Source organism: Xenopus laevis, chromosome 1S (genome assembly GCF_017654675.1).
Source record: "Xenopus laevis strain J_2021 chromosome 1S, Xenopus_laevis_v10.1, whole genome shotgun sequence".
NCBI lineage: Eukaryota > Metazoa > Chordata > Amphibia > Anura > Pipidae > Xenopus > Xenopus laevis.
The window spans coordinates 126,973,993-127,000,684 of NC_054372.1; the positions used below are offsets into that span (position 1 = coordinate 126,973,993).

The 26,692-nt window shown below is 35.5% G+C and overlaps 1 pseudogene; it reads left to right on the forward strand.

The window, feature by feature from the left end:
• Window positions 1-844: 844 nt before the first annotated feature.
• LOC108704900 lies at window positions 845-25,745 on the forward strand (annotated as a pseudogene).
• The last annotated feature ends 947 nt before the right edge of the window (window positions 25,746-26,692 follow it).

Sequence of the window (26,692 nt, forward strand, 5' to 3'; positions counted from 1 at the left end):
TTCTATGTAGTCCTTTGCATGTTGGAATTTTTTAGTTGAGAGCATAGTTACAGTATGCTGTGTTGTGACCAGTGTATTGTAAATGATATGCCTGATAATTTTTAGCCTGTTCAGTTTCCCAACTATTGCATCATTTAATAATCATGATTTAAATGGTTAACATAGTGTTTTTTTATATCATAAATGTTAATAAGAGGATTTGTAATGATTTAACTAAAAATACTGCAAGAAAAGTATGTTGCAGAGAAAGCTGTGGGAACAATTGATGTGCTACAAAATGGCCACAAAAAAAATAATATAGATCACAAATTATGAAAATAATGGAAAAATAGGAAAATCATCTTCTTGTGCTTTACTGTAGGTGACTGCAGCATATGAAGCTAGTATTGTTATGTTCAACAAATTTTATTTGATGCAACAAAGAAACTTAATTTGAACAAGGACAGATTGGAACTATGGGCCAAGTTCTTCAAACATTTGATCTCCTTTCAAACAGAATCAGAGATGTGAGAGGTTGTTTGACAATTATGGAAATAACTGAGATGTGAGGAACCTGCTACACTGGTTTCATCATCAAAAGGAATCCACTTTGAGTCAGTAGGTAATGTGGACCTAGCTTGCAAGGTCAATGTCTGACTCAAGGTAATGTATACAATAGGTAGGGTGCTGATCTGGTCAATTCAAGTATGCATACATGAGGACTTTTACAAGGGAGGAGATACATTGCTAAGGTCTTGGTTGGAACTATAAGGTTGATTTATCGAATGTTAGAAAGAACTCCGTACTTTTTAGAAGGGCTTTATAAGTCTAGTTTGATATATGGTACAATAATGTATAGGGAGCTATGGAAGAAATTTGCGGATGCCATGTGATTTTAATAAATGAATCAAAGATTGTGAAGGAAAATGAAAACCCAAGAATAGTAAGAGTTGCGAAAAGGCCCTGAACTTGGAAATCATCCCTGTAGTTTTCATCACTAGGGGAAGCCCCACAAGCAAGAACCAGGCTAAATAGAGAACATTTTAGGGTATGTTATCTTAGAAAGAATTCTGGGGTAAATATATCAAAGGGCAAATACTGCTTGCTACAGTTCAACAAAGAAGGAAGCTGCAATGCTCATATAACTTGTATAGGATTGTCTGCATGTTGCCTATTAATAAATTTCTCTGGTTCACCTTGTAGTGGTATTTGGTTTGAAACAAGGACAATAAGTAAGAACAGGAGGAAAAGGAACAGGGGTGAATAAGAGGGGGATTGATGGGTAGGAGCAATAAGACATGAGAGTTGAAGAGTATTAACGAAAAAGAAAACTTAAAAAAAGGGTTTGGCTGTGACAACAGAAAATAAATGAAAGTGTGTAATATAAAAATAAATGGACATTTTTTGGCAAGTCCTGTCAAGAAGTTGTGATGATTTGATTCTGAGTATGAATAGGTCATTAATAAGGGCAACACTACTTTATATTGTCATTCCTTTAAAGGACCAGTAACATCAAGAAATGAAGTAATAAAAATATATATGCACTATTAAAACTGCTGTGTTTGCTTCAGACACACTACTATTGTTTATATAAAAAATATGCTCCGTAGCAATGGGGGCAGCCATTCAAAGGAGAAAAGGCTCAGGCTACACAGCAGATAAGCTCTGTAGAACATAATGTTATCTATTATCCACTACTTGTTATCCTATGCCATATAGCCTTTTTTCAATTTCCACCATTGCTACTCAGCAGCTTGTTTATTTGAACTATAGTAGTGTTTCTGAAGCAAACACATCAGTTTTATCAGTGCAGGGCAACACTAAATGATCTTTTCATTACTTTTAAACACTTTAATTTTTAGATGTTACTGTTCCTTTAAGCTTTGTGATTTGCCCTGCATGTGTTTTCTCCCTCGCCCTCCTGTATTTTTAAGGTGTCCATCTTTTCACTTCTCTTATCCTTTTCCTCCTTCCACTTTTCCACTATGATAAGAATATTCTTGCTCTACTAATAACCTGCTTTAGTTTTTTTCATCCTCAGATTTCTTCACACTAGTGAGCCCACTTGACATTTCTAATTACCTTCCCATTGCACACAGTGCCTACCAATTTCCCACAGGAACACCGGATGCTGAAGGAAATTGCTGCTTTGCACAAGTAATGTGAACAATTCTGGGGATGCAAACTTTGAACAGTGCCTGGCCTTGTACTTTTTCTGCCCATCAGACCGCCCCTAAGAAAAATTATGAAATTTATTAAGCTACTAACTCCTTTTTTGAAATGGCCCTAGAGTGAACTGGTCACTTTTCCATAAAATGAAAATACTAGACAGGACTCATTCTCATGCAGCTTAAGTATTTTATGTGTTAATTTAGTGTTGCAGTTTAGACTTTCTAAAACTTGACCTGTTTCATTTCAACAAAAATTCGCTGATGGCAAAATGACGCAGGCACCCATTAAAGTCTATAAGCGTCATAAATTTTTTTTTTGATGAGCAAAGCCATAGAAGTCTATGGGCATCATTTCCACAGCAAAACAAGGTGAAAAAATTTGCCATCCCTAGTGATGAGCAAATTTTTTCACAATGCATGAATTTGCAGTGAAGTTCCACATTTCGTAATAGGCAAATTTTTTAGTGAAACTGCAACAACAATTTGCTGCGAAAGAACACAAGAAAAACTGCCTATTCAGTGCATTTTGAGGCAAAACTTAAGAAAAAACGCCAATTGACTTTAATGCATTTGGAGTGAGAAAAAAGGCCCATTGACTTTAAGGCAATTGGAGTGAGAAAAAAAAAGTCACTCATAGACTTTATTATTATATTTTGCTACCAAAAAGTCGCCATTACAAAAAAGCAGATTTACTAAGCTTGAGTGAATTTTCGTAGTTAAAAAAGTTCGAATTTCGAATTGGCTACTCCGACCTTCGACTTCAATTCAAACAATTCGAAGTAAAAAACGTTTGACTATTTGACCATTTGATAATCGAGGTACTGTCTCTTTAAAAAAAAACTTTGACTTCATACTTTGCCAAATTAAAGCTACCGAAGTGCAATGTTAGCCTATGGGGACCTTCCATAGCAGTTTTCTAAGTTTTTTTTTGGTCGAATAGAAATCCTTTGATCAATCGATAAAAAATTGTTTGAATCGCTCGATTTGTTGAAAAAAAATTGTATTCGATATTCGAATTCGAAGTTTTTTAATTCAATGGTCGAATTTCAAAGTTTTTTTGTACTTCGAGATTCGACCCTTAGTAAATCTGCCCCCTAGTGTATAACTTACATTTATCAACATATTGAACCTAATTTTCAATTTTAGTTTGCTGCCCAGTTTTCCAATGTAATCAAATCACTCTGCAAAACACTTGTTTGTAAAAACCTTTGTATGGGTACTTGGTTATAAGTGTAACATGAACTGAAATGTTAAAAAAACTGTCTTATTCTCCTATAATTGCAATTCATCTATTGCAAAATTTAAACATAACTTTAAATGAAATAAAAATGATATAAATGTATAAACAAAATATCACACAGAACTTGTAAAAACAGATCCCATCAAGCAGGTGGGATCAATGATTAAGAGCAGCACAAGTAACTTCTTCATCACTATGGGTGTACTTGCTAGTCAATCTGCTTTTTGTTGGAGCCAAAAACAGCCATGTAAATAACAAGTTTGTGATAATATTCAAATATATTATACAGTTCAGTTATATTTCTCAGCACCCACTAAATTATTTTTGATTTGAATTGACTCTCATATGCTTTTCTCAAGAAAGTGTGTTCTTTCTTGCAATAAGCTTTGCATAAACGTAATTCTTTCCAACTCCTACGGGCATAGACACAAGCGAAGATTCTGGGAAATCTAGTCGCCCAGTGACAAATCAGCTCTTTTTCGGACGACTAATATCCCCTAACTGCCTTCCTGTCGGCTAGAATCTAAATCGCTGGCGGGGTGGCACTCAGAGCCCTTTGTTTTCCAAAGTCTCCCAAAGTTGCCTCACGAGGAAATGCCGGGCAACTTAATCTCCCCCCGAATCTTCGAGTGTATCTCTGCCCTAAAAGTTCACTGAGAAAAATCTTTGTGTGGGGGTTGTTTGCACAGATGACTTCCTTGAATCTTCGCTTGTGTCTCTGACTTCTTTGAAAAACATTTGCAAAAATTTGCAAAAAGCACTAATGTTTGAGAAAGTGTGAGAACGTTTGCAGAATTTTTTGGCTTGTTTTCTTGAAAAACATGTTCTTTTATTGTATTTTTTTATAGGAGTTATTTATTCACTTTTCTGATGATACAGATCCATTTTTCTTATATGATCTTACACTAAGGGGCTGATTCACTAACTTCGAGTGAAGGATTCGAGGTAAAAAAACTTCGAATTTCGAAGGTTTTTTTGGGCTACTTCGACCATCGAATGGGCTACTTCGACCTTTGACTACGACTACGACTTTGAATCGAAGGATTCGAACTAAAAATCGTTTGACTATTCGACCATTCGATAGTCGAAGTACTGTCTCTTTAAAAAAAACTTCGACCCCCTAGTTCAGCAGATAAAAGCTACCGAAGTCAATGTTAGCCTATGGGGAAGGTCCACATAGGCTTGGCTAACTTTTTTTGATCGAAGGATATTCCTTCGATCGTTGGATTAAAATCCTTAGAATCGTTCGATTCGAAGGATTTTATTGTTCGATCGAAGGAATTATCCTTCGATCGTTCAATCGAATTTTCTGCGCTAAATCCTTCGACTTCGATATTCGAAGTCGAAGGATTTCAATTCCTAGTCGAATATCGAGGGTTAATTAACTCTCGATATTCGACCCATAGTGAATCAGCCCCTAGGAGAAGAAGACTTTCAAAGGTAATTCCAATGAATGAATCCATAGAATTGTTATGATTTTGAGACTTCAGAATATACGAGCAATACTGCAGCAATTTTACTGGTGTTCTGTAAATCAGATTTATGTTTGTCTGCTGTATTATGATTTTGTTTGCATTGATTTTTTTGTTTCTTGTGGGATTTTCAGTTTAAAAAATCAGCAAGGGTTGCTGGAGGAGTTTTCTGCATTTCCACAAAGATTTATTGACCTCTTAGAGCAATGTATTTTGGAGCAAGACAAGCCAGTGCCAAGGTACTTAAACTCCTCCTATTTTGTGGGAAATTAAGGAGAATTCAAATTAACATGTATTGTATGACTATGTTAATACTGCTTGACAGCTTGTTCTTTAATGTAACATACAGTACCAATCTGCTTCCTTGTTTAAAGCTAATATACTTTATATTGTGCATTTAGTATTTTTTTTTTGTTTTGCATTATTGTTCTATCTTTGTGGAAATCCTTTCCTACTCTATCAAATTGATGATCAGGAGACAGCTTAGAAAATCATCTAACATTAAATAAACCCAATAGGCTGGTTTTGCTTCCAATAAGGAGTAATTATATCTTAGTTTAAATCAAGTATAAGGTACTGTTTTATTATTACAGAGGAAAAGGAAATCATTTTTAAATATTTTGATTATTTGATTATAATGGAGTCTATGGGAGACAGCCTTTCCGTAATTCGGAGCTTTCTGGATATTGGGTTTTCGGATACCATACCTGAATAAGCCTCTTATGCAAACAAACTATCCATATATAATTAAGTATTCTGTGTCATCTCTTTACATGCAGCTTTGAATTAGTCCATTATTTTGATGACAGATTTTATAGGCAAAGGAAGAACACACCAATGTAATTGACCTAACTGTCAATCAAACTCTGACTCCTGTATGAAGAGAGACAGATTGCTGGCAGTGGGTTACTGAAGCAAACCTGGATTGTTTCAGAAACCATACAGAATTTTTAATTGATTAAATTTAGAGAGTTCCTCATTTCCATGGGATGAAGCACATTACATTTTCATTTTAAAAAATGGGCATAAACATTATTTTAATTCCTCTCCTATTATATTTTTCTTTTTGAAGGGGAGAGCCAGGGACACTGCTGTCTGCAGCAAGTGCTAGGCCCCTTCAAGATTTTTTGTCAGGGGAGGGGCAGCCCTGAGTTACTGGTGGGCAGGAGGGGAGAGTCGGGGATACTACTTCCTGCAGCCGGCGCCGGGCCCCTTCAAGATTTTTCGCGGCCCGGGTTGTTTCATTGCTGAGTTACATCATCAAAACCCACATGATCTGTAACATAAGCGTGCACACCACCCGCACTTCAGCCGGCAACGCGCCACACACTCCTTGCGTACAGTTGCTCCTTCTGCGCTGCGGATAAATGCCATTGTTTCTGGCTGGGAGGGGGGTGTTCCCTGTTGGCTCCTTAGGATCGGGGCCCCATAGATGGGTTGCCGGCCCCATCCGAGGTGCAGGGGCACAGGACTCTGGTCAGTAGCACAGCTACAGATCATGTAGGATACAGATTCAAAGTTCCTAATAGTTCTCTGCCAATTTATTGGTAAGGCAGCTGTCTTCTTAATATATCTGTTTCATCTACCAGAGTTTTTTTTTTACTGACTCGAGTATAAGTCGAGGTAGATTTTTTCAGCACATTTTGGGTGCTGAAAAACTCGGCTTATACTCGAGTATATATGGTAGATTTTGGAAAAACAGTAAAAAATAAAAGATGGCAAGTAATTGAAAAAAGTCTTTATTTCTGGTGAACAATCTGAAAACAATTGCACTTAAAAAAGTGTTTGGAAGGTGAACAACCCCTTTAACAAGAAATCTGCTGCAAGCTTTCAGCAAAGGTAGATGGAATTTTCAATAACTGCTTTGGATTATGGTATTTGATTGCATTAATTAACTAAATCCACTTGTTTGAAGCTTACATATGTATTGGATTTTGTCAAGATCAAGCCCTCTCTCACCCTGGAAGCAAGCAATGACACTGGCAGTGTGGAGATATGTGATAACACAGATAACTCTCCATAGATTTCCATATTCCTTATAAAAATATCCTGTTTTTGGAAGTACATTTGTTTTAATGGTTAAAACACAAGCAGGGTTGCCCAATTTCAGATTATACATGATTATATGCAGGAATATTCAGAAATGATCTCTTGACTTTGAACATTCAAACTGTGTTTACAAAGCAATAGAACTTGCGTTTTTTCACAAAGACAATCCTGAGGGGTTTAGAGTAAATCTGCATTTAAATCAAATAACTTTGTACATCTGGTCAATAATCATTTCTATATTTTCTTTGAAGGTTTTTACTTCAACTAGTCATGTCTTCAAATACTGTGGACTGTATGCCTGCAAGCCTAAATATAATTGAAACAAATCCATTCAAGCATCTCATTCACCTTTCTTTGAAACTTCTGGCAGGAAGTGACAGTGATGGGAAAAAATATCTTGCCACTTGCATAAAAAATGTAAAGGTCAGCGTTATTCAATGTTAAAGTGGACCCGTCACCCAGACATAAAAATTTGTATAATAAAAGTCCTTTTTAAATTAAATATGAAATCCAATTTCTTTTTTTTTATTAAAGTATTCATAGCTGTTGTAAACTCATTTTAAAATATCAGCTGTCAATCAAATATTGCCTACCCCACCTCTATGCCTTAGACATAGGGGCGGGGCAAGCAATTACTTTCACTTTCCATTCAGCACTTCTTAGATGTCACTGCTCTCCCTACATTCCCCCAGCTCTCTTAACGATTTAATTGTGTAGCCAGTACATGGAGATGGACATTGGGTCCCCTGGTGCACAAACAAGATTCTGAGATGATACAAGACTTGCCTTAATAACAGTGTCCACAAAATGGCTCCTTCCTGGTTGCTATAATTATGAATTCCCAGACTGATGGAAACAATGTTCAAATAATTTATACAGTGTAATTAAAGTTCATTTTGCTTGACTAACATGATAAAATAGGATTTGGAATAATTTTGTTTGGGTGACGGGTCCCCTTTAAGATTTTATTTTGAAATCTTTATAAAAATGCTTTTGTTGAATTTCTACTGTTATCCATGCACCTTTATTGTGATATTGGCAGGTTTGCATCTTTTAAATGTTGGAAATATTTTGTCTTTGCATGCATTTAAATAAGCTTTTGCCATTTCTTTGTGCGTAAAAAAACAAAAAACAAAAATAGAATTCTTGGAAGCAAAATGATTATTTTATACATGCACCTGTTACTTTTTCTCTTTAAGCATATCAGAGTTAAAATAAGTTAAAGTATGGGAAGCTGGAACACAATTTCCTTCTTTTTGATGAATTGTAGCTAGCAACTTTATGAACGACTGCCTTAAAAGCAGCTGCTTTGGACAGCACCTTGAAAAATAATTTATGTAAACTGCACTTTGAAGAAGAAATTATGTTTGTAAGAGAACAAAATGTAATCATTTGTAAAATGTCTCAGACCTGAGGTTAATGCCCTTTTGATCAATAATGCAGTTGGAAAAAAGCCATGTGATTGTATCAAAGTAATAAGTGATCATAGGAAGGTGAACTTTTTCTAAACCTTGTAGAATAAAATAAAAACATCTTTACCGCTAAAAGGGGGCAGATAAAAAACAATGAAACTCTACCAGCCTTGTGAGATATTTCACAATTACAGATGTCGTTTTCTTTTTTTTACTAGAAAGTCATCTGACCAAAACATTGCCTTCTCACAAGGTTCATTCATTTGTTTGCTTTTCTGATGCTGAACTCCACGCCTGAATGACATAATTCGTTGGCCTTGCAAATAAATTAGCTTTTTGTTATGGGGCCTATTTACTGACAATTAATTTTTTGCTCCAAAAATTCAAGATTTCAAGTATGAAAACCTCTAAGGCAAAAAGTAAAAGTTGTTGGGCACTATAGAAGTCAATGGGAGCTGCGCTGATCTGATTGGACCCCTTTATGGTATGAATGTAAAACATTTATTTGGTGCCCTGCTAAAAAATCACTATTTATAGAAATATAAACAGCATTCAGTTAAAGGAACAGTAACACCAAAAAATTAAAGTAGATCAAAGTAATTAGAATATGACGTTTTGCTGCCCTGCACTGGTAGAAGTTACTGGTAAAAGTATTTGCTTTATTTATTACGCTGCTGTGTAGCCATGGGGGCAACTGTTCAAGCAGGAAAAAAGGCACAGAATACACAGCAGATAACAGATAAGCCTGGTAACACACCATTCTATTCTACAGATTTTTATGTAACTTGTGTATTTTCTACTTTTTCCATCTTGAATGGCTGCCCCCATGGCTACACAGCAGCTTATTTATATAAACTATAGTAGTGTTTCTGAAACAAACACAGAACTTTTAGGGCAGAGGACTCACGAGGAAACTTTGGGCGACTTCGGAAAACGAAGTGCTCCGAATGCCACCCCGCCGGTGATTTACATTCTAGCCGGTGGGAAGGCAGGAGAGGCAGTTCAGGAGATTAATTGCCCAGAAGAAGAGGAGATTTGTCACCAGGCGACTATTCTCCCTGAATCTCTGCATGTGTCTCTGCCCTTACCAGTGCACGGCAGCAGTGCATTATATTTTAATTACTTTGATACACTTTAGTTTTTTTTTTTTATTATTGTTCCTTTAACTGAAAACAGTTTATATTTCTATATAAGCAATCAATGCCAATGCCCACACTGAAAACAGCTGAGCCTTTCTAGTGCAGGCATTCATGCAGCATAGAAAAATGAGATGTGCATCTTGGTTATAGGGGCTATTTCATCACTGGTCAGTAACTTTTACTGTGTAAAGTATTAGTAGAGCTTTGAGAATTAACAATTTATTGTCTGTGCTGAAACTATTTGTTCCAGCTAGGGAAATAATTGTCCATATCCTTTCTTCCTTCCTTCATGTATTATACCTCTGCGGCAAAGATTCAGATGGATAGTGATCAGCAGCACTGCCACCCCATTAAGCACCATAGTGTTTGACTACACAAGGCAGTTGAAGACTTTCAGACAAATTGACACATTGATATATATCAATTTGTTAATATTTGTGACAGAAGAGTACTGATAAATCACAAAATGTATATAACTGCTGTGAATTCTTCTGGATTGATGAGTTTTGATATTAAATAATCATAACGGTCCCCTAGAGTTTCTATAAATAAATGAAGCCACATTCCAAATAAATGAGCCTTAAGCAAACATTGGCTTAAATATCTGGTTGCTGGTTCTGATTCTGATTCTGAAACAATAGATGAGAAACCAGCCTGTGAATAAGAATGTCAAGGCTGACCTGCTAAATTGTTTCAACAGTATTAAAAATGTCTTAAAGGGATATATTCTCATTATAAGTATGTAATCCCTTGTAGAGAAACCCTTTATCTGGGAAGCTTCAAATTATGAGAAAGCCATCTCCCATACAGTTCCTTTTAAGCAAATAATTCTATTTTTTTTAAAAAAACTATTTCCTTTTCTATTTAATAATAAAACAATATCTTGTACCTAATCCAATCTAAGATGCATGAATCCATACTGATGACAAAACAATTCTTAAAACCACGTTGACCAAATTTCCGTGCCCATTTAACTGTAGTTATCAATAAACTTACTTGTAATAATCTGATGTGGGAAAACAATTGATTACATCATGAAAAAATCCAAAGATTCCCGGAAACTCTGATTTTTTTTCTTTGGATTATTGCCCAAAAAAACACAAATTTAACAAATATTGTATGAAACCCAGCACAGTTCATATCTTCCAGTTGTAAACGGGACATCTGCCATTGACTTCTATCTTTTTTTTCTTTATTCAGCCTCAGGGTTTAATAAATCATAAAAAAATTGAGTTTGTTTTTCCCCTTAAAAACTCTAACTAGAAAAAATCAGAAAAACCCCCTTAACGTTTAAGGACTTAAAGGAGAACTAAACCCTTGCCCCCTCCACCCCCCTCTACTGCCTCGCTTCCTGCAGCAGGTATTCTATTTAGAAATTCCCTGTATGCTGACGTGCTATAAATCTACCGAGTTGTGCTGCAGAGTTCAAAGGAGCTATCTTCTGTCTGCTTCTGTTCCTTTTCTTTAAAGCAGTGACACAGATCGTATGCCTTTCAGCAGACACAAGAATTTCTAATAAGAATACCTGCTGCTGGGAGGGGGGGGTAATGAATGGAGCAGTGGATGGGCTAAGGGTTCAGTTCTCCTTTGAGCTATGGTGATCCAAATAACTGAAAAATTCTTTATACAGAACACCCCAGGACCCCCTCCCATTATTCTGGATAAAATTATCCTATACCTGTAATAGCCCTAACAAAGTCTGAATGGTGCTTTGTTAACTTCCTACTCACATACACATAGAAAATGATATTCCTAAATGGGAAGGGTGTTGTAAACTCCCTGCATGAATTTGCTATGTTTTAAAGAGTGTTGGTATTTTTACTTCCTTACTTTATTTAACTTACTCAAGCTTATTTAAACAGGTTGTGTTCATGCTGATGTCAAGTGAGTCCATTACAAACATCAGTGTTTAATCTGTATCATTATTTACTAGTCAGTGTTCTATTGACATTATATATCTGCTTGTGAACAAAGAAGGCAACTCGGTTGAATTTACAAGAAAGCCGTGATCTGTAGAAACAGAAACTATATTAGTTTTGAGCTGTGTATAATATGTGTAATTTCTAGATTTACCAGCAGAAGAAAATTTATTTAAATTGTAAATAAGCCTGCAACATTTCCTCCATCTCCCTGTGCTTTTCTGTACTTTATTATTGAACACCTTTTTTTCTGCTGATTATCATTTTTTTAGTAAGTTTTAGTTATGTTTCCTGTGCATGGCAATGGCTATAAGATGTATTTTAAAAGATAGTTTCAAACAAAAAACTGGAGCATTTAGGATATTTTTATGCCGCAGAAGAAAGATAGATGATGATCCAGTTGTCTCCACCATAACTTGCTAGTTACTTTGGCAATTTAGCCATGTTGCAAAATGTACCTTTTTAGTTTAAAGCTTATAAATGTCTATATGAGGATCTTATTAGATTAAATAGTATTCTGGACTACACACACAAACACACAAACTGTGTACACATGCTATTTTGACAATGTGTTTGCAACTGTAATTTTTGATTATTTTTTTTTTAAAGTTGGAAAATTGTACCCTAAAAGAAAAACATTAAAAATCAGAAGAGGATCTTTTGTAACACAAACAAGTAATATTTCTAACACAAACAAGTAATATTTCTATTCGTTTGTTCAATGGTCCATGTAGTAAGGACCAGCAGTACAGGTTATAGCAAAAGACAGATACTGCTTTTAACAGGAATTGCAGTACACTACCTATGCATACATATGCTGACTTTTATCATGTCATGTCCTTGTTTCTTAGCAGGCATTGGCTGAGAAATGTAAGGAGTTGGATACATTGCAAAATGAGTGGGAATCCCAAATTATTTATTAAACAGCAAGCATACGCAGGCAATCGGTACAGAAAGGGAAAAAGCATTACAGGATAGTGTAACCTGCAGGTTACACTTTATATAACCTTCCTCATTGGGTTGTCCAATTGAAACATTAAAACTAGTGATGGGTGAATTTGCGCGATTCGTCGCCAGCAAATAAATTCATGAAATGCCCGCGAAAATTTGCCCGAAAAAAACGAGACGCCAACGAAGTTTCGTGAATTTTTCGCAAAAATTTGCGAATTTTCCGGTGAAGCGAAACAACGCAAATTCTCCCATCACTAATTAAAACCATTATGTAATTCAGTTGTTCCTTCCTGGGTAAGAATCACTTAAACTGAATGTGTTTATATTTATCTATAACTACAGTAGGTAACTAGATGCAACATTCTTTACTAGAAACATCAGAATAATAACTGATTTACATAAACTGCAAAAAATTGTGGTTGTCTGTCATTTGCATAAGAAGCCACTGTCTTGCTGCAGGCTGGTCAGAGGGTTACTGATGTTTTACAATTCTATTGATTCGGAGACAAGGGTTCCTGATGAAAGGGGGTTGCTTGGTGTGACATCACTGAGAACTGGACACTCTTTTTAATGGGACATTTCCTTGCATTTACGTATTGCTTGTACAGAGGAATTTATACATTTGTGCTAAATGCAATGCTGATAATGATATACAAAAAAGTTCAAAATTTAATAAACCCTCTTCTCTGATGCAAACGCAGTATTAGCTTCAATACGAGTAACAAAAGAAGGAACTGGAGACAACAAGCAGTAGAACAGTTAAAGAAGTCCATAAAGATCAAAATGAAAAGAAAATATAAGTCTGAGTCATGCATACGAGAACTTAAAGGCAAGCTTAGTGGAATGGATTAGGTATGCCGTATTTTATAGTTATGTTATCTATATTTCCAATTTCTTTCTTTGATAAGAGTATAGTATGTAAAAATATGCATAGTCCTTGGAGGGATCATCCCCAGTCGAATATCGAAGGTTAATTAACCCTCGATTTTCGACCCTTGATGAATTTGCCCCTTAATGTTCTTATTTGTATCTCCGTATCTTTCTTAGTTTTCAGATTTTTGACCAAATGAAGCCCAGATTCAGTAATCATGTGAATGCACAGATCAAATTGGGGAGCCCGGTGAATGAAGGTCAGCTTGGGTGAGGCTAAATCCTGAGGTTGTTTCTTGCTGTGTAATGCTAGCTTAATGTAAGTTTCAGTTATCAAACATTATTTATTTTCAGGTGCATTATCTTACTGTACAACAACAGAGTGTAGAACAGGGCTCTCCTGATAGACATATGTATGTCTTTGAGATTTATATGGCTGCCAGCATGTCCCACCCCCATGTGAAAAAGCCCCATCTACTACCCTCCATAGTGCGCCCCCTGCTTCATCTTCCTATAAAGCATTTGTTAAAAATGTGAATCTCACGTAACTATGGATGCTTTAATAAAATAATAATTTGGGTTTTTCATTTAATTTGAAAATGACTTTTTATGTCTGGGTGACAGGTCCCCTTTAATTGAATTACTTTTGTTTGTAGGAAAACCACAGAGCAAAGCAGGAGGTGACCTCACGTCGATGAGAAGATGCAACTCTGGATTCTGAATGTCATGAGAAGGAGATGCTCATAAACCAGTTAAAAACGAGGACAGCTGTTTTAGAACAGATAGTGAAAGACAAGGAGCAAGTAATAATTCAAAGTGTTGATGCCTCTATAAGTGCTCAGGAACATAAGGTTTGTTCTGAAGCTGTTTATGCTTCTGACTAGATTCAGATCACCTTAGGACTTGTTTACACTGAATTTTCGGTTGCTTGGGTTTGTTAAAAGCAAAAAATTTACTGTTTAATGTCCCTTCATTAATGAAATTTGGGGTTGAGGGATACTATTGATGTTAAACCAAGCAAATAACTGAATTATTTATGAACACATACGGGATATTGGAAATTGCAATCTTATGTCTAGCATCGCTAAGCACATATACTGCTCCCACAATGGCCATTATTCAGGTTGCTATTTTTAATGAGTAGACCGCCTACATGGAGATATAAGAGGCGGTGACCTGGACAACAAATTACTTCAATTGGAGACAACATGGATATTTAGGCTCTGAAAATGGCCTTAATGGACACTTAAACTTCCAGGCATTTGTTCACAGATAATTATAAGGGGTGAATAGATTAATCCGGCACCTAACCCTTAATATTTTACAATCATCATTTCTCCCCTCTCACAGTCGGGAATTGGTGTCTCCATATGAGTGCATTGTCATTTATTAACATTTACCTTTACCACCACTTTTCTCTTAGTGGATATGGTGTTACTTATGTTTCTCATTTTTTCTTTATTTTTTCTTTATTTTATTTTATTCACTTCCTTTATTGTCATAACTTATTATTTTCCCATCTCACACCTTTATTATTATTTTTTATATTATTTTCTTGTCACACAATTTTGCCTTTGTGTTGGTTGTTGCTTCTGTTTTTGTTTTCATCTTGGTTTGTTTTTTATTTTATTTTGTTTTTGGTTCTTATATTTGAATTTTGATCTTCTAATTTAGTACACCCAGCATTTCTGTCCGTGAGACTACCTCAGAATGATGCTCCGGTAACGCTTATAATATTGGCTAAATTCAGCATTATTATTTGATGTATATTTTTCATTAGGCCTCTTCTATTTATGTTGTGAATCAACTTTTGGACCTACTTACAAGTGCCCACCACATATGGTGCCTGGACATTTAGCATGATGTCAATACAATATTACTGCACCGGATTCCTCCTGTTTAGGATGTGATTCAAATGGACACTTGGAATACAACCAATAGAGTTCACGACGTAAATACGTCATGGTCACATGACGCTTCTTTTAAATTTACAGCAACTCCGGATTTCCGGTCTCTTGACAAAGCCACGCTGGTGGCAAAATGGCTGTCGAGGTGCAGCACACGCAGCGGTCGTGGGGCCCCCGCAGGGTCGGTATTAGACACAGCTATTTATGCTGATAACAGACGGAATTGCCTTGGAGACACCCATCGCACGGACGTACATGGGAGTGTCTACTGGACTTGAATAGTCGGGAACCATATTGCAACGCTGAGGCGATTTATCGTGGGGGTTCTGAGTATTCCACAGAGATATTCTTTTGGGTGACGGCACTTCCGCCCCTCCCGCTGATTAATATCGCATTTCGACTAACTCCACTTTACAAGGGTGGGCCCCCCGTGCATTTTCTGGACTGTGTCGGGTGTATTCCCGTTTATTCAACAACAGCCCTATTACGATACCATATACCCTTGCAGTGAGTGGCCCTAAGGGCATCTGGCCTGATGCGGCAATCTGTCTGCTCTCTCTGACTCCTGGATATATGATTATTATTATTATGCACCTGTAGCAATTTTCTTTGGATACCAATATCGGATACTTGAAGGATACATGTCCAATTTGAACATTAGTTGCTTCACTCTACTTTTGCACTGCGGTGCTCAGTGTATTGATGCATGTCCCATTGGGTAGCAATTCATTATACACACATTTATATATGTATCTTGCACTAGTGCATAAAACATATTTGTATTAAGGGGATCCCCGTCCATATGCAGCGCTGCTTATCATTTTAATTGATTTTAATTGAAGTGTTTTGGCTTAGTGTTCAATAAATATTGCCTTTTATTATAATAATAATATGTTCAATTCTCATTGAGTGTATTTGAACCTTTTGGGCAGGGGGTTAAGTCCTATGGGGTTGTGTATAATGAATTATTTATGATTTATAAAGTTGTGGCTTTTGTAAAAGCAATAGTCCCATGTTTGGGATCTTTTGAGATTGACAGATACATAGGTGGAAATGTAATAAACGTCTCAAAGAGAAACAATAATCACACAAATAAGAATACAAATTTGATTTCATAATGTACTATTCTTCATTAGGCTGTTACTACATAATGAATTTTTAATTGCACACTTTTAAGGCGTGCTTGAAGGTGGCATAATCTTTTGAAGCAAACATAAGAAATGTTATTACGTACACTGTGCACTGGCACAAACTATAAATTTCTTCCTCTGTCTGAAGTAGTCACTATACGGTTTCACAAAAGCTGTATTAAATTCGCATAAAGGAAAATTTGTTTCCACAGAGGCATAAATAAAATTGCAAATACTTTTCCCCCTTGTATTCATGGTGTTCTAATATCTCTGGACAGTTTTAAATCTCACACTGGTCTTCGAAATGGGCTTTCAAAAATATTTAGGGTGGCAAAAAAGACTTTGCCCAAAATACCAAACCCAATATGGTGTTCATGGTTTGTGTAGACATTTAGTAAAGTGCCAAGAACAGCCCCCTTTTCATATTGTTATGAGAGACTGCAAACTTTTCCCAAATCGTATATTGTTTCATACATGGTTTCACTAACAAATTTATTTCTCAGATGCTGAAATTGAAAGAGCAGCTGGATAGTACAACTGAGAAATTGGAAGAAAGCAAACAACTGTTGAAGACTAATGAGAATGGTAAGTGTTGCAAAACTATTTGTTACAGCATTATTTACTGTTTAATGAGGCAAGAGTTAAATGCATATTTCTTGGTGCATTAACCTCACCACCATGTGGACTTTGTTTTGTGAAATCCAATACCGAGTTTTCATATTTTATGTATTTGTTTCTAGAGTTTGCACTTGTTTCCCTAAAAAAATGAAGGTAAATTAAAATGTTCAATAACAGCACTTAATTTACTTTTAAAATAAAAAAGCTCTTCAATACAGATGCATGCAAACAGAACTACATTTTTTTTTCAAACTGTCCTTGACATTTTTTAAATTTTTTTTTACAATGCGTTAGTCTAATTGGTCTTGAATGAATATTACCTGCGTTGTCTAGTATAGACAATAATATCTTTCTGTAGATATTAGAGAAATCACTACTCTGAACATCTCATTCATATTTGTATCTCATGCAACAAAAAAATCTAATCTGTAATGGGCCTATAGGAGCTTGAAATTTCCATAGAATTATTAAATATGCTTGTTTAGGATAGGACAGAAATGCATTGTTTGTGTTTTAATAGTGAACTTGTTTACCCCTGAGATCTGACTTCAGTCAGTCGCTGGTACATTTTTTTGGTATATGACGTGTTTTTTCTGATTTATTTACATATGATATAATTTTTTGAAGGACAGAAATGTTGCTAAATCAGTTAATACATTGTCAGCCTAACAGAAACTTGAGCATGTCCTTTCATTCTCCCACGGGAAATGGTCTGTGCAAGCGGAACTTTGCAGTTGCAGTTAAAAACTCACCCCTGTCTGTTTCCAGTCCTATGAAATTTTGCTTAATTGAGAGGTGTCCCCAATATTAGCTGTTAGATCTTGTCCCTAGCATTTTTCTTTGCACATCTTTTACTGTATATAACATTCTCCATTAATGTGTATGACATTCTCCATTAAAAAATATACTACCTTCAATTTTTAATATATAATCATATTAGACTTAAGTAAAAACCAAGGTATATATCCCCATTAAGCATGAATTTTTTTTTTTTGGTACTAATAACCATTCCTCTATAAATAACTGGTGTGTCATCCAGCTTTCATTGGAACAATTTTTGATGTTGCTGCTCTACTGACCACTGAATGATTTTTTTATAAAAAATATGCAACATTTCCTTATCAGTTACAACAAGGGCTTTTAAACGCTAGGGTGACCTTTTAAAACCTTAAGCCTGTGGAGCTAGGGATCAGCCAGTGATAAAACTGATTATTTGCTTTGAAAGGATAACGACAATCACTTGAAGTAAGGTACACACAAAATAATTGCTACAAGATTGCATGCACTTTGGTGAATTTACTTTTTTATGCCAAAAGCATAAGGGTAAGGACACACGAGGAGATTCAGGGAGATTTTGTCGCCTGGCTACTAATCTCCTTGTCTTTTGAGCAACTATCTCCCTGAACTGCCTCAGCGTTTTTCCCCATAGGCTACAATGAAAAGTCGCCTGCGCTAATGCACACAGGGCGATGTGTTTTCAATAGTTGCCTGAAATTGCCTCACTGAGGCAACTTTGGGCAACTATTGAAAATGCATCACCGTATGTGCATTAGCGCAGGCGACTTTTCATTGTAGCCTATGGGGAAAAACGCTGAGGCAGTTCAGGGAGATAGTTGCTCAAAAGACAAGGAGATTAGTAGCCAGGCGACAAAATCTCCCTGAATCTCCTCGTGTGTCCTTACCCTAAAGGTCTGAGATTTATCAGTTATTTCTGATAGATAGATAGATAGATAGATAGATAGATAGATAGATGATAGATAGATAGATAGATAGATAGATAGATAGATAGATAGATAGATAGATAGATGATAGATAGATAGATAGATAGATAGATAGATAGATAGATTTTGCAGTAGTGTATTGCCTACCAACTCAGTCACTCATGACTTTGTTGTTTGTTTAAGCAGTTTATTACTAAAATAAGGCCTTCCTAAGACCATGACCAGATATGTCATTCTGGATATTCAAATGAGAATTGCACTATGCCATAAAATGGAGATAAAGCTGCGCTGGCTCCTAAAGTGAGCCATTTATTGGCCAAATAATTCGATCTGGCCAGTTGGGCCCATCACTTAGGCACCTATATGAAGCAACCGTCAGCTTGTCTGGTGGCCTGGTAGATCAGTGGAACTTTACACCCCCTTTACATAGGGGTTAGTGAAACAGGCCAATAGTAACCCTCATTTGGTCCATAAAAAATTTCACCACAAATGTGATTTGTCAAGTGGCCCGTTATTGATTTGTATATGATGAATAATTTCTGCATAATTCTGTGCAAATAATCATTGAAATTTGTGTCTGATATACGTGTTTGATATACACGAGCAACTGTTTTGCTCCAAATTTGTCCCACAATATCCATGCAAAAGAGAACATTTTGTATGGTGAATTAAATTCCATGTTAGACAAGGTGCATATAGTTAACCCTAACTGTTAAAGGAGAAGGAAAGCTGTGAAGCAGTTTATTGTCGATAGATTATCATCATTATTATTATTATTATTATTATTATTAACATTTATTTATGTAGCGCCAGCATATTTCACAGCACTGTAAAGTAAAGCCACAATAGTGCAAGCTAGAATGCTATATTTATTCTGTAGAATGCTTTACCATACCGAATAAACAACTCTAGAAGCTCTTTGTTTAGGATAGCAGCTGTCATGTTAGCTTGGTGTGACATCACTTCCTGCCTGAGTCTCTCCCTGCTCACTCATAGCTCTGGACTCAGTTTACAGCAGGGAGGGAAAGAGGAGGGAGAGAGGAGCAAACTGAGCATGCTCAAGCCCTAGCCCTGGAGGTTTATGCTGGAAACAGGAAGTCTGATACAGAAGCCCATGTGTGCGCAATAGAAGGAATGAAATGCAGTGTTTATTTTGAGGACTCAGAGCAACATTACTTTGATTTATATAGACCTTTCTGATGAAGCCTACTTAATTTTAGCCTTTCCTTCTCCTTGAAATCTAAAATGTGATGTCGATATCTTTTAAAGAACTAGAATAGTTTAAAAATTATTCCCAAATGTTTGTTAGACATATTTTGTTGAGCTTTTGAGGTAAGCAACAGATGGTGATAAACTAAATCTGATGATAATATACACTGTGAAAAAAAAATTCTTCGTATTATATGGACAGGTGTTTTAAAGCTGGAATGTATCCCTCAGGTTCTCTGAGAAAAAAAAGGCCATGAAAGGCTTATCTGCGAACTGCGTAAAATGCATCAGGAAAGCATGTGGGAAGAATAGAGTGTTTGTAGCTCTTAACTTACTTGTACACCATCTGGTGCACACTACCTCTAATGGAAAATGCACAGAGGTTTGTTATCATTAGCAATCTCAATGTTTATTCCCCTGCTGCCTTTAACTTGCTCAGTACCCTACTAAATTATTATGATTTTTCTCATGTGTCTGTAAAAACATTAACATGTTGCTTAAGTCAACTGTTTAGCAGGAATGGGTTTTGCTTAAATTATAGCTTTCTTTTGCCTGCTGTGGTTCCAAATGAGATCATTTTTGATAACTAAGTGGGACACATTCAGATAAATGGCTGAAAAGTCTTGACTGGTCTGATCTATGCTGCACTACCAAATATGTTATTTCCCTGTTACTTTTATGTGAATGTATGCTTATTTTCCATGTATTATGACTAAACAATTGTGAGCAAATTTCTGTTGAAAAGTTTGTATTTTTTTTTTACTTTTATTTTGTTGTTTGGTTTAAAAATGTCTGAAATAACATATGTAAATAAATATGTATATATATATATATATTTCTGTCTGCAGTTTACAGTAGCTTTATCAATAGTTTCAATGCAAGGTAATAATGCAGCAAGCTATTTGTAGAATCAGATAAATATTTGGTTACTTTTGCATGTTTTAATAGAAAATTTAGCAATAGTGTATTTTGGGTTTTTTGCATCTGCATCCTCAATTTACAGTTGGAAATAATCCCTATATGGCTTCTTCAATAGCTCAGCCTATAGGCTCAGCATTAGTTTCTAACTTTTATCCAAAGAACTTTACTCCTGGAATGGAGACAAAAAGGAACCCCAAGAGCCCCAATAGTGTAATATGTTTTTACAGGGAGTAATGGTAGAGTAAACAAGTTAATACTCACAAACCAGGGTTACCGATAGGCAACCACTGTATAGGCAGGTGGGGAGATTATCCTGACCCCACTCAGGAATAAAACGTCGCTCTCTGTAGAAAAAGAAAAAGGGGATGATACCCCTCCACTCGGGGTGGACTCGATATAGTAGTAAGACAAAACAGAGGCGCCAACTGTTGTTTTTGCTCCCGTTCCATATTGCCTGATGAAGCAGGAAATGCCTGTGAAACGCGTTGCAATACTGTTTTGTGAATAAACTATTATTGAAAATTACCACTTTCGTTGGTGTCTGCTTGGAGGAGGTAAATTCATTACTACCTCCTCTGAATTACAAATTGGGTTTTTAAGTGCTTTTAGCTATTTTTATCCTTTTGGCGCCTCTGTTTTGTCTTACTACTTTACTCCTGGAATGAGTGCACCATCTCCAGTCTCTCTTGGTTCAAGACTCAATCCCCAGGCAGCCTTTCAGGCAAACTGATTTTGCAATTATTACACGTTCTTTTTAGGCAGGCATAGATCACACTTTTGATGGGGACATATTAAGGTGTATTATAACGTTTATTGGTGTTAATAATAGCGGTTTTAGGGTGTCTGGGAAAATGTTACTGGAGACCACTTGTGTAATAAACTTTTACATGGGTTCTGACATGGGTGAGCACAAATATCCTGTTGAGCAAAAAATATTTTAAAAGGGGTAGAATTATATAGGGTATAGTATAGAGATTCCATATAAAAAAATCAATAAATGTACTGGTACCATCTTGACTTTATTCATACCACTATGTAAACATTGCTTCTTATTTATAAACATGATTTTTTAATGGGACTGCAACGTCACGCTTGTTCTTTAATTGGATTATGTAATAAAATACTCTTCGTTTTCTTCTGGTCTCATCACCCATAGCAACCAGCAGGTAATATTTATTGGTCAGAAAGGTCTTATTGGTAACTACACCTGGACAAATTGAGGACTTGTTAGTATACTGTATATGGGTGTAAGAAATTATTTGGGGGTAATTATATGCATTTTATTGGTTAAACAGCCAGTATTTATTTTGTTGCACTGTTACTGGTTTGATTCTGACAATATACATATCATGAGTCTGAATCAAAATATTACCTGCTTAGTAAATTTTACTCCATTATGTATAACTTGTAGTATGATTTCCTGGTCTGCTCTGGTACACATTATGGCTTTTGATAATTTTCTGAAAGTAAACTGCAATGTCAATTTGCTAAAATATTATACCTCTGTGTATTAATACCAGGGCAAAACTAACATGCAGCATTTCTGATCTAATATTTACATAGCAGTGTTTTTTTATCAGTATTTTTTTACATTGGTCTGTACACATAAAGTTTGTTTTTCCCAGTAACATATTTTAGTATTGCTGATTGAGTACCAAGATCACAAGCAGGATGAAAATATGTATGTATTATATTTATAAAGATTACAAGAATGTATAGATAAATATTTAAAAAATGGAACAACTCAGTGGTTAAAGCACAACCATTTTGGTTAAATTCCATTGATGCACTCTGTAGTTGGAATTACTGTAAAGTAAAAAATATAAGCAGAAGAGTTTTTTGTTTTAGACCTATATGTATACTACCAGCATTAAGCCAGAAACAATACAGCCAAATCCAGAATACTTGTTCTTTAACCAATGACTATAGATATATATTACAAAAAAATATATACAAACTTTATAGAATTGCAGACAATGCCATGCTTACAACACTTATGGGCCGATTCACTAACTTCGAGTGAAGGATTCGAAGGTAAAAAACTTCTAATTTCGAAGGTTTTTTTGGGCTACTTCGACCATCGAATGGGCTACTTCGACCTTCGACTACGACTTTGAATCGAAGGATTCGAAGTAAAAATCGTTCGACTATTCGACCATTCGATAGTCGAAGTACTGTCTCTTTAAAAAAAACTTCGACCCCCTAGTTCGGCATCTAAAAGCTACCGAAGTCAATGTTAGCTTATGGGGAAGGTCCCCATAGGCTTGGCTAACTTTTTTTGATCGATGGATATTCCTTCGATCGTTGGATTTAAATCCTTCAAATCGTTCGATTCGAAGGATTTAATCGTTCAATCGAAGGAATAATCCTTCGTTCGTTCGAACGTACTATCTGCGCTAAATCTTTCGACTTCGATATTCTAAGTCGAAGGATTTTAGTTCCTAGTCGAATATCGAGGGTTAATTAACCCTCGATTTTCGACCCTTAGTGAATCGGCCCCTTACCTTTTGCATTTTGATGCAGATGCAAATAATTTTCAAAATAAGGATTATCATAAATAAAACATTTTCAAATAAAAGTTTGTAACTGCCACTTTTAAAGCTTGAAAGCTCAAGCTGATTCTTAACTGCTGTTTTGTTTCTAGGTGAGAATCAACAAGTTGGCTGAAGTCTATTTTGGCTGTCGAGTTTTATGTGCCCCTAGAAGATTTATTTTTTTTAGAACAAAAGTCAGGCAGCATTTAGATACTCACTGCTGAATGCATGTACATAACATAAGGTTAAATCATTTTAAACTCCAACTTCCCAATGTTATTTAAATAGTTCATATAAATCATTTTAATGTATAACTTAAACAGAAACAAAGCTTGTAAAAAGAAAACAGGTAAAAAGTAAAAGTTAGTTACTTTTTTTTTGCTAATCTAATCACAGCAGTTGCCTAAAGGTTTCAGGATATTGCTGGATATGTTTGCAACAAATACAGGCATTTTTGTATATATGACTATTACTTCCACTGAAGTATTTATATTTGCTGATTTAAAAACAACAGATTGATTACCTCCCTAATCTGTAGATCTGGTGCAAGTGCACCTTATCCCCATGTGTTTCAATGTTAACTTTAACCTTCTCTGATACAACATTTATGCAGCAGTTTGCAATGCTGGACACACTGCATGGTTATTTGCAATAGGAAAAACATGGTAAGTTAAAGATAAAAAATTATTTACAAATGTAAGGTAGATTTTTTTTTAATAGCAACAGCTATTTTTTTTTTAGCTGAATTTTCCTTTGGGGATAGGATTCGATAGGAGTTAGGTGTGTGGACATAATTATCTGTAATACATTGTGGAAAATCAATTTTGTACCTCCTTTCAAACAATGTGGAGTTACATTTTGGCAACAGTATCTGGAGTTCAATCCCACTGGGAAATTTGACTCTTATACTGTACCTCCATTATTATACAAAGTTTAATTGGCATTGGATTAAAATTATGAAGGGTATATCAAAAGCTTCTTTCGGTTACCTGTTACCTTACCTTTGATTCTGCGTCTTAGTGAAAGTACTGGTTTAATTACACTTTAATTGAGATAAATTTATGTGTAGCTTTTATATAGTAGTCTTCAGTACTCATGGCTGAATCTGGCCTGTTTCTCTTTGACAACAATTTTTCTAACTGTGCAACATTTTTTACAGTCCATTAAAGTGTGTATGAGCATTTTGTTTTCAGCAAAATATTAGGCACTGTAGTCACTTTTAGGTATTAGTGTATATTTATGTGCACTGCATTTACTCATCGTCTGTATAATTTCCCCTACATAAAAAAATAAACGAATAAAGTCCTTATAAAGAAACAACAAATCTTGTATATGAGTAGATAAACATGTAGTTTACAGGTATATGTTACCTTATCAACATGGTGGGTAACCTAAATACTATGGGGCATATTTATCAAGGGTCGAATTTAGAGTTTATGGGAGTTTGAAAAAAAAAAAAAATGACTAAAAAAATTTGAATTGAATTCGGACTATTGCCTAGTCGAATTAAACTAAAATAAACTCAAAATTCTAATTTTAAAATTAAAATTTTCAATTCGACCCATGATCAATCTGCCCCATGTATATTGTAGAAGAAACAAATACATGTACAGACACAAACGCACATATAGACAGCTGATAGTAATTCGTTCTGTAAACAGCTTCTAATTGTTATATTCTCTGGAAGGTTAATATTTTTAACTTCTTTTGACACACAAGTTTGTCGTGTGCATATTGAATGGATTAACCTCTGATTATTAATTTTATATATTCTAGTGATCCAGTTGGACTGGATATGAGATACCTAAAGAAGAATGGTGGCATTCTGGTTAATGGGCAAAAAATGGAAGCAGTGTTGCCAGGTATATACAGTATTTTATACTATAGGTTTATTTCTGCGGCATGTAGAGAAGTGGGGCATGAAACTGGACCTTTAATCCAAGAAAGTACAATGTTGTTTTTTTTACCCCTAGGATTCAGGATACTGTGCATGCACAATAGAGTGAAAAGCCGAACTTTAACGAAAAAGCTGGCTATTTCGTTCTAATGTGCATGCGTCTGTCCCAGGATATTTGAAAACCGAAGAAGGAAGAGTATCGATCCTTGGTGTTTGCTGGAAGAACCCTGGGCTCATGCAGATTTCTGCTCATAGAATTACCAGCCCGGGTAGTCAGGTAAATAAATATTATCACTTGGGGGTGCCTAACTTTTGGCACTCCCAATGTAAATTGCCTTTTCTTCTCCTTTGAAGCAGTAAATACATTGTAATTGTATAATGAATTACTGTACAATATAAAATTCTCTTTGACTATTCATGAGTATAATACAAACATATACTCTTCTGCTTTGTGAAACTGCTTCTTATATATTTTCACAGCTCATTTTGTATTATTAAACATATTTTTGTTTCTGATAGTTTCAGCAAGACCAACATTACCAAAATCTGGAAGTTCGCCAATACTATCTGCTTATTCCCCAGGGCAACAGGCTTCCTGCTTCCTAAGAAACATTAACCATTTTCACTGGAAACATCATATAAAAATGAGTTTTCTTGAATAAGACTTTGGCCATACCTATGGTCAATCTAAACTGTCAGAAGAGTGCTATATTCAAAATATTAGTATAGTAAGACCTGTATTGTTCTAAACTAGTGCTGCAGTGTTTGGCATTTTGTATTCTTCAACTTGAAGAGTAATTTTGAAAATAATGGTGCAAATTTCTGCTAGCGAGGGACATGGAGTTCTGTGTAATAAAATCTGCAGAGTCTTAACTTTGGTTCTCTAGATCCCCCTCATGGTGCATCTCCTAGCCGTCTGTTATTTGAACAGCTGGGTTCAGGCAAGGAGTTTATAATCTGGCAGCTAGAGGGGAGAGTGCAACAGAATGTCAGATTGGTAAACTGTGTGATTCTTTTTACTTTGTGTCTTGTTGAATTTTTGCTATTGGCAGTGTCATTTTCATGCACATGAATGGGTGTCTTGATTTCTGTGCTATAAGAACCCACCGTTTAAGCAAACCTTAAGTGAGGCAAAAACACTTGTATATTCATATGTATATTTTAAAGTTTGTATATTTGTGTTTAATAAAATTCTACATTAAAGTATAGGACTATACTGTCTGTCCTTTTGAGAATCTGGAAAAACAAAAGGGTGGTTGGGGCGTAATTGGAAGCCAAAATTAGTAATTTCTTGTAATTCTTAATCAGCATTGATAATCTGGATCATTCATTTCTTTGGAGAAGCGATATGAAAACAATTTTCTTTTTGGGTCCAGCAATAAAAATTAAGATTTTATGTACCAAGACATTTTGTAGCTCAAGATGGTTTTCCCATGAAAAGAAAAAAATCTATATGAACACGTATGTAAAAATTCAAAAGCTACGCTCTTTTATTGGGTAAATTGAAGCCTTTGATGTTGTGGAAGAATAGGGTGCATCCCTAAGAATCCTTA